The 9,837-nt window shown below is 39.0% G+C and overlaps 1 long non-coding RNA gene across 1 annotated transcript in view; it reads left to right on the top strand.

The window, feature by feature from the left end:
* Positions 1–1,676: 1,676 nt before the first annotated feature.
* Positions 1,677–9,837, top strand: part of LOC309792243 — a 68,020-nt gene continuing 59,859 nt past the window's right edge. Inside the window, exon 1 of the long non-coding RNA XR_014291651.1 lies at positions 1,677–1,737. This is a non-coding gene — a long non-coding RNA (uncharacterized lncRNA). The remainder of the gene's footprint in view (positions 1,738–9,837) is intronic.

Genomic DNA, 9,837 nt, shown 5'->3' with positions numbered 1-9,837 from the left:
GATGTTAGGTCCAGGATTATAAATGCAGTTTATGAAATGAAGAGCAATTGCAGAACTGTTCTCTTTTCAATGTTTGGAAAATCATATTGAAGTAGATACTGAAAACACAAAGCCTTGAAATATGCTGTGCTTTTGTTACATGTATAGGAAATATTTTTAAATGCCTCTTACAGTTTACCTCTCTTGTATCTTGCTTTATTTGAAGCATTAAAGCTTAAAGGTGAACAAGACCTTTATATATTTGGAAGCTAGGGCCTCTTTCTCAAAACTTCCAGTAACACCTGGTCCATATATATACACACCACATTTTTCTTTCTTTAATTTGTGTTTAGGAAACGGCTGGTTTCTTGATGATGTTGTAATCAAGGATCCCACAATGAACCACGTATATGCCTTTTTCTGCCACAGGCTTGTAAGCATGCTTTGCATTGAACAAATTCATTTCATATTAGTCAGTTCCAAGTTTATGTATTTTGGAGAAATGGATAGCTTATTCAATCATTCCTGGTCACCAATGCTTTGTTGGGTAACTGTTTTGAACATTAATTTTAGGGGCTGCTTCTTCTATTTAGAAAGATATCCATTATGTTTTCTATCATTCCTGATGATACAAATTTAAATCTTTTTTGGTAAACTAATATAGATTTTAAAAATATGATTTCTCTTTCTTCATCAATAAGGAGAATGAAAATCTTGGGTAAGAAAAGTTGTTCCCTTTGGACTGAGTCTCAAATAGCTCAAAAATAATAAATGTACAAAATAAATGTTGCATGGGACTTTTTATACAACCATGACATTGCTGACCTACGGTCACTAAGTCTTGATTCTTGGGTTATTGTCCCAACAGTAGTGATAAGTTTGCTCTTTTTTTCAACACTCTCCTTACAACCAATAATATTTGTACATTAAATAACTGGCTATAGTTTGACCTGTAGTTGGTGGCCAAAAAACAGGATAAAATAAATTGTCCAGTGGATGTAAAATCTATGACTTTGGCAGGCTAACTGGTTGAGTAATTCACTTGTGAGTTAGGGAAAAACATATTTCATCCTTACCTGTTAGCAGCTTCTCCTATCTCTCTTGAACTCTCATAATCATTTAAAGTGTTTCCTTCTCCAATTTCTAGTCTGCTTTCACCAGTTAGGTATCTATGGCTTTTTCTAATTCCTGTATCCAATATTTCTGACTCGGCTAGATAATTGCCAGTGGTTAGTGTAAATATAAATTCAGAATATACTTGATAAATTTTTCTTTCCACAGATGGCTGGATCAAGGGGAAAATAATGGTAAAATTGTCAGAGAACTGTATGCCAGGGATAACAGTATCATCTCTGCAAGTGAGTGTCAGACATTTGCTGGAAAATTATGTTTCATGATGATTGAGGAAAGCATGGCTCTGCTGAAATTAATGCTCCTCTCTCTCCTTTATGTCCTCAGGGCAGAAGCTGGAAGTTAAGAGAAAAGAAACAGTAAGATTTTACTTTCGGCCTTAAATCAGTTGGTACAAAACAGTGTTCGAACAGCTATTTGATGTGTTAAGACAGTATATAATGTTTAGTAAGGGGTGTTTCCTAGTTATTTCTTCTGTTTTCTCATACTGGTGTTGTTTGTTTGTTTTGATTTTCTATATAGTGGGCTGTGGAAAGCTGGAAGTTTATGAAAGGAGATACTCTTCAGTTCTATGTCTGCATCCAGATGGCACAGCTGATGCAGTTGGAGAGAAGACAGGCAAATATGGTAAAATCACTGGGCAAAGAATATGGTGCCGTGGCAATTTTGGGAGCTAGAGGAAAGCAGGTTTCCAGACCCAGCTTAAAGTTTGCTTCGTATTTCTCAGACAGCTTTATACCAGTCTTAGACCATTGAAATGATTCACTATCTACATTAATACAAATGGTCCATAGACAACAGACTCTAAACCTGGGCAGACAATACAATTATGCAGACAGCACACCATGAAAAAACTTACATTTAGTATTACTTACATGAAGAATAAAATGTAGGCAACTAACAAAGTGTTCATAAAAAACAGCAGTTGTAGCTCTTGAATTGTATGGCCATTTGAGGAATTCAGGTGGTTCTACTAAACACCGAGTACCTGTTATGTCAGAGCACCATGTTGAATAATTTGAGGACCACAGAAATGGCAAAGACATTATTTGGAATTCCAGAGACTCATAATCTGATACAGAAGACAAACACATACAACAGTTCTAATAATGGCTGGCTGTTTATAGTGTCATAATGAAAATACAGAGGGAAAACTAGGCAAAGAGAAATTGGATTTTTTTTTTTTTTTTTTTTTTTGCTGTACGCAGGCCTCTCACTGTTGTGGCCTCCCCCATTGCGGAGCACAGGCTCCGGACGCACAGGCCCAGCGGCCATGGCTCACGGGCCCAGCCTCTCCGCGGCATGTGGGATCTTCCCAGACCGGGGCATGAACCCATATCCCCTGCATCGGCAGGCGGACTCTCAACCACTGTGCCACCAGGGAAGCCCCGGATTTGTTGTTTAATAGCATGTCATGAAGCCATGACCATAAAAATCAATGAAGAAGGAGTAAGCCAATAATGGTAGACTTTCACCATGAACCCAAACCTTCAACTCCTCTTGAAATTTACACCTTCACTATTTAAACAAAATTTGCCTGCTGCATCTATGGATGTAACCTTGCTGTACTTTGTTAGAAACTGCCATTCAAATAGCCTCTAGGATGTGCAGGAGACATTAACCTATAGCATTTCCCCAAAATGTAACCTCCACCTCATATTAGAGATCCCAGGGAATAATCCAACTTTCTCTTCTATGAAAATATGTGGGAATCTAAGAATATGTCCTAGTAGCTTCTCTTTTCAAAATGAGTCTATTTCTTAGACATTTTTCTTGCCTATCGGTTTCCATTTGGGATCACTTATCTACTTAGATCAGTCAGAATGGTCCTTCATATCCTGCTCCCCGGGGCCCCTGGTGCCAATGCTGATGCTCTTTTTCCTTATTGAATATAGTAGACTGTATTTCCGAATGTGGTCACAGAAATGTCTTCCATTGTTAAATCAGAAACTGTGAAGGATCTAAGTTTTAGCCTACTTGCAGAAAACACAAGAGCACTGAGTCAAAGACCAAGACCATTATTTCTCAGAGCAAATGCAGCAGCCAGAACAACATCTTACACTGGTTCCCCAAGCCCCCATCTCACTGTATCACGAAGTGAGGGCCTGATGTTACGACCATATGTAGGTGGGTACATTAAAGGAGAGAAATCCCCAAGTTAGGAAACTCTGATTTTATACAGAGTTGCCCATTCTTCCTTCTAGAGAAAGAGAAACAAAACGAGATACAGAGACAGAGAGGACCTACCATTATTCTGGAATCTAAACAAATCTTCTCCAGGGAAGGGAAGGAAAGGTCTTTATCTTTACTCCCCTGGAATGTTGAGAGAGAGGGAAAGAGGGAGAGAAGTAGAAACCTAAGCGTTACTATGCTGGAATGTTTCCGTATACAAACATTTGCAAATGCCTTTATTCAGAGGCACTGGACCATGCAGGAAAATCACAAATGTAGGGAGAATTGTCTTCTAACACTCACCCCAAGAAGCTGGTTTATAAAGGGAACCTACCACTCCCACATCAAGAAGTGGAGCGACTTCCTCATCCCTCACTGGGTCAGCCCTTTGTACAGGTTTTGACTAATAAAATGCAGATGAACCAACTCTGTAACTCCCAAGGTCTGCATCTTCTACCTGCACTTCTTGGATTAGTCCTTCATGGCAGCTAGCCCTCATCATATGAATAAGCCCAGAGAGCTCTGCAGAGAGGCTCCCTGGGAAAGAAGTGGTGCTCTGACAGCCCCAGTTGGATTTCTGTCCTGCAGCCAGCACTGACACCCAGGTGTGTGAGTCTCTGTGTAGAACGAACTAACCGGTAGATGATGAAAATAGAGAAACTTTTACCCTTAAATGTTCCCAGCATCTAAATATGGTAGTCCTGTAATACACAGAGTAGAATGAGCAGTCCTAGAAAAGGCAGGTGCAGGATAGGATGAGTAATTTTCTTCGGCATAACTGATATTTGCAGCAGGAGGTCTTTTATGTGTGATAATTACTTGCAGCATTATTTCCTGATGTTATGCACAGTGTCCTGTAAATTCATCCTCATGAATCAGTTTTCACATGCCTGGAAAGTATTGTGATGAACAATGCTGACCCATGAACATCTTTTCAAGAAAATATTTTAAGAATATGTCTCAGATACATTGGCTTAAATTTTCACTCCACAAAAAATGTTGTTTTATCACCACGTGCCAATCCTCTATTTTGTTATCCAGCTGGTTGTGAATTTAGCTATTTCCATACTCAGAGAGTTAGAATGCTCATTTCTTTGAGAGCTGCTGAAACATTTCTTGGCAATAGTGGACCTAAAAGCAGATACTCAGCATGAGAAGACCTTTGAAATACCACAGGGGGCTTCATTTTATGATTACAAGCTCTTAAGTATAAAAAACAACACTGTACCAACATTGACAATGGCAATCAAAAACAAGTCTGCTTGGGCTTCCCTGGTGGCATAGTGGTTGAAAGTCCGCCTGCCGATGCAGGAGACACGGGTTCGTGCCCCGGTCCGGGAAGATCCCACATGCCGCGGAACGACTGGGCCCGTGGGCCATGGCCGCTGGGCCTGCACATCCGGAGCCTGTACTCTGCAATGGGAGAGGCCACAACAGTGAGAGGCCCGCATACCGCAAAAAACAAAACAAAAAACAAGTCTTTTTGTCTCTGGTGTGGGATCCTAGAACTGAAAGGAAGGACCAGACAACCAAAGTAAATCAGTTTTTAGCTCTAAACCATTGATGGCTGCTCTATGTCAGGGCGCAGTACCCTGCTTTTGCTTCCAACACCCTGCTTTTGCTCCTGGCTCTTCAGATTTAGCAGTTGGGGCTTTTTGGTCTTTTTGTATCTTTTGTCCAGAATTTGCCCCAACTGTGCATGCACGCAGTTATTTTTAGTCCCATATAGTTTCTTTGTGTTTTTGTTCCTTGAGGAGAGGTGTGTCCAGGCGCAAGCATTTCAGCACTGCAGCAAAGGGTCCCAGGTTCCAACCTGTCTCAGTAGTGGGTCTTTTTAGTCAAAATGCATGTGCTTTTTTGCTCTTAGGATATAGTACAGATGCATAACAACAGGCATATTATTGTTCACTTTCACTGTATCTGACCAGAAGTCCCTGGGCTGGAATGACTTTACTTTTGAAAATAGAATGGTAACAATTATCTTAATTACCCTCATTTGCATAGAGCCTATGATAAGGCTTGCTTACATCTCCAAAGGAATTTAAGATGCAGCCCATGTTACTATAACTTAAATACCTAACAGTGCCTCCGTCCTGGTAGCAACTCAACAAATGCTGATTGTATAAATTGAATTGAATAAAAGCACTAATGTTTCCAATGTGTCTGCCATTATATGTTTCTCATAGGCAAACACATTTATGTTTAACCAAGCAATGCTGATCGGATAACAAACAAACGTTTCTATTTCTGTTGCCATAGAATTGTTATGCTGTAGGAATAAGTCACTTTAACAGACTCGGGTGGAGTAGGGATTCAAGTTAGCATGAATGCAAACAGTGTGCCATTCACCAGCAACAACTGTAAGGTTGTCAATTTAAAGAAGAAAAGCCTCAAAACAACATGGGTGGAACTTGTCACTACACATGAATACAAAGGGAAAAAAGGTGTAGGATTTGTAGGAAAGACAAGCTGAAGAGTGACCAGTATATCAAAGACAGTGCACACACAGATACACCCTATACTGGTAGGATCCTTGTTTGTGGGTGAGGGTCTAGTTTGTAGAAACTAGGAATGATTCTCTCATCTCAGATTTATCTAATTTTGCCTCTTCACTCAAAATATATTTCTACACATGCAAATAATTAAAAAGTTAAAGACTATTCATATTTTGACCAATTTGCTTATGAAACATATAGATGGGCTAGGTATATACAGTGCTAGACCAGTGGGTTGAAAAGTATAAAATTCAGTGAAAGACTTACTTAGTTTCATACAAATAATGATAAATCATGTTTTTAGTGGGTCTGTGTCTCTGTCAATGAAAAAAATTAATCAATAGTCAATATAAGAAAGAAATAGAAAATAGAAAATACAGTCCGAGCCAAACTGAGGACTGTAGTCTGGGAGACGGCCTCTCAGAGAGCTCTGAGAACTGTTCCAAAGAGGTAAGTGGGGGAGGTCAGTGTGTGTGTGATTTTGGAGGAGGGGTACCGTGCAGTCAAATCTGAATCCCAGCAGAAGTTTGCTGCTGGTTATAAGGAAGAGATATCTTAGTTAATGTTTTTAGTGCTATTCGAAGTATGGGAAGATGCAAAAATCCAGGTTCATAAAAAATTTCTCCTGAACATATCTAACCTCCTGAAGGTCTGTTCTGCAGTTTTCCCAGAGCACAGAGTGCCTCATCCTGATCTTCACCCTGAACTCCTTTCAGGATGTACTGTAAGTCAGTGGCTGTGGTGGCTAATGACTTGATTCTTGTAGAACTGGATGGTGGGCAACATTCTTTATTTTACAATCCCCTCCCTTTTGGTCTTAATTTTGACCCAGGTTTGGAAGGCATTTAGTGATCAATTTGTCCCATGGTGCTAGGAACGCTCATTCCCAGGTCAGGTGAGGATTTCATCGATAAGCCAATCAGTGCTGTTCCTGGATTAGGCCCTGTTAACAGTAACCAAAAGCCTCTCGGCTGCCTGTCCTACTAGTATGTTATGGTCCAGGAAATGCTTTCCTCTCATTGCTTCCTCCCATAGCTAGAGTTACACGGTTACAATCATTGATCTTATAGAACTATATATTTGGTTGATTGTTTCAAGTTGCCTAGTCATCATTAATTTTATCTGAGGCTTAGTCACACATTTGGTAATGCAAGAACCAGTAATCTTGTAAAATAGGCAAGTAATGTAGCTAATAACATGAATATGGTCATAAGTAAGTATTTAAGCTAAGAACTTAGGTGCAGCCCAGGGTCTCCCCAGGTCCTCTGACTGGTCAGTTCTGCACTAATTGCTCTCTTGAAGGGAAATGGTATATTGGCCTTTTACATGAAGTTCACCAAAGATGTCTGCACATACAGGGTGAGTGGTGGGTCATCGGGACCCCTTATAGGATTGAGAAAGAAATGTTATCTTCTAAAGACTTATAAGGCTAACTCCAGAAGGAGAAAAATTGATCTTTATGGTTGAGCAGGTATTTCTGCCATTGGGGAGGTCTGGTTAATACATAATGAAGATGCACAACACACACTAGAAGGCAAAGAGAAAGCCAAAGGGCAGAGAAAAAGTTTTATTTTAAATTTTTCTTGTCTTGCCTTAAAATGTGAATTTTTATTTCATCACCTCTGGACTGTGAACTTCACAAGTGCTTCTTAGTTCTGGGATGGCTAGAGGGGGCTGGAGCTGGATAATTCCCTTCCCCTAGTTCAATTGGGCTCTGATAATACCTAAAAAGATTAGGCTCTGGGTAACTAGTTTTTCCTATGTTAAGAAGAACAGAGTGAAGCCCTGAAGTAGTGGTTAAACCTGAGTGTTCTTACGCTGGGTGTGATAAAGAGTTGAGGAAAGAAGTGAGAGGACAAAGAAGGGTATGAGCTAAATGTGGTGGACTGGGGAATGAGCAAGATCTATCCATCAAAGTCCCTCTGCCTTGGGAGGTAGGATGCTCTGGGAGGACACCTCTCACATGAGGGTCTTATGACCTGCTTCATGGGAAGGTCAGGAAGCCCTTCCTGCACCTGCCAGCTTGAAATATTCAGTACACCAAGGTGCCATATTTTTGGGTAGTGTGTCCTAAACCCGATCACCTGGAATGGTGAATTTTACAGGGAATAATCCCATTTTTCATTATCAAAAGGAGAGGAAAAGACATTACATGAAGAAATTATGAGATCAGAAATTAGCAAAACAGAGAAATTTTTTTAGAGCTAACAAAACATTTATTGAGTTTCTTCCTTATTCTCCTGAGTTTAGTGCCTTTTCTCTCCCCAAACCCAAGGAATTCACCTTTATCATGCTGACCTTACATATTATATTATTATTTGTATATGGGGTTGTGTCCTCTACTTGGCCATGGACAAATCAAAGCCAGAGTTTTATTATATCCATAACAAGAACAAAAGGTAGAAGTTGCTTAATTTATATTATAAGAGAGAGATGGACAACAGACATTTGGTTCTTACCTACAAGAAACTCACATTGGAGGGCAGAGATCAGAATACAATTATCTTTTACAAATAAAATAATAGATGCTATTGGAAATTTTAATTCATGCTCACAAAACTTATTTTCTAGAACTCTTAAATCTTATAAGAAAACCTTTTAAAGCAACAAAAGGTGAAAAAAGTGAAATGATTTCTAAGATTATAAATGCCGTGAAAGCGAGGTGATTTTGGTGATCTGAAGGGTGTATAGACCACTCCTATAATTTATAATCATCTAATTCTTGAATGCTTTGCTCTACAGTCTTTGAGTAATTTGTGTGAACTCTGTTTACTGGTGAAAATTGGTTTACGTTTAAATGTAAACGGACTTGTAAGAATTGTCCTCTTTTTCATCAATCTTTTAGAGTGTTTTCCAAAAGGGAAATCTCACATTTCAGCATCCCCTATTCACTTACAGAGGTGGGCAGTATGGAGGGAATCAGCACACACTGCACTCAGCTTACATGCAGCTTCTCTGAGATTCAGAGCCCTTTGTCCTCTTTCTCAGCTAATCACATGGTCCCTGTTTCTGGATCTTATGGAACAGGGTGAAGCATCTTCTAGATTTGTCATGAGGACTTGAAAATGAAGCAAAATTATATTCTTGTGAAATGACTGGTTTGAAATTCTGTCCTTCAGTGTTTGCTCATATCTATAAAATAATGTTCTATTGATTGTAGGGTACAGGAGACACTGACTGTCATTTTAAAATTAAGAAGAACTTGGAAAATGCATGTATAAGCCTGGAATCTGCAAAGAGCCCAGGGTTGTTTGTTGGACTTCAGGCAGATAGACAGGCAAAACCAGTTGCGTATACCGAGAATGGGAATGTTTTCTTCTATCCACAAGTCATCAAATGTACGTTTACCCTGAAATACTTCTGTTTTGGTTTGCTTTGCGATGGTTTGTGTACAGTGTCTGATAATCTCATCATATTTTCCTATTTGTTATTCTAGAAACAGTGAAAAACACCATAATGAAGACCCTTGCCTCAAATTCTCAGATATTTAATGTTAGGTATAGAGTTTTTGCTACATTAAGCTCCTTTATAGTTTTTTAAATTGGGTGTGTGCATTTTTTTAAATTGGGTGTGTGTGTGTGTGTGTGCGTGTGCACTTGTATTTTGTTATTTAAGGATGTCTCCGTATACACTGAGAGGAGATGGGGCTGTTAGAGACATTCTCAACTTCATTGCTATTAATTTTTAATATTCATAGTGTAAAAGGAGATAAAAATATCAACACTAATGGGATTTGAATTAAAAATAGGATTTGGGACAAAAGTCTAAGGATAGGACAGAAATGTGAATATTTTGAAACTGGTTTCTCTCATATTTAAGTTCAGATTATCTAGCAAATTGAAGTAAGGATCTGAGGAATTTATTTAAACAGTTTAAGCTTAGAATGTATTTGCCTGAACAAAGCTTAATGAGGTAACTCTATTGTGTTCTTAAATTACCTCAAATCTCAGTTTACTATCTAATTTTTACCTGATTTAGTTCCATGGATTTTGGCTTAATCAAAATCTAGATGATTTTCTTAGTCAGTCTGACTCTTATTTAACTTCTCTTTTCTTAGCAA

This window comes from Mesoplodon mirus (assembly GCF_964341445.2).
Source record: "Mesoplodon mirus genome assembly, chromosome: 16".
Taxonomy (NCBI): Eukaryota; Metazoa; Chordata; class Mammalia; order Artiodactyla; family Ziphiidae; genus Mesoplodon; species Mesoplodon mirus.
This window is presented reverse-complemented; position numbering and strand designations above follow the sequence as displayed.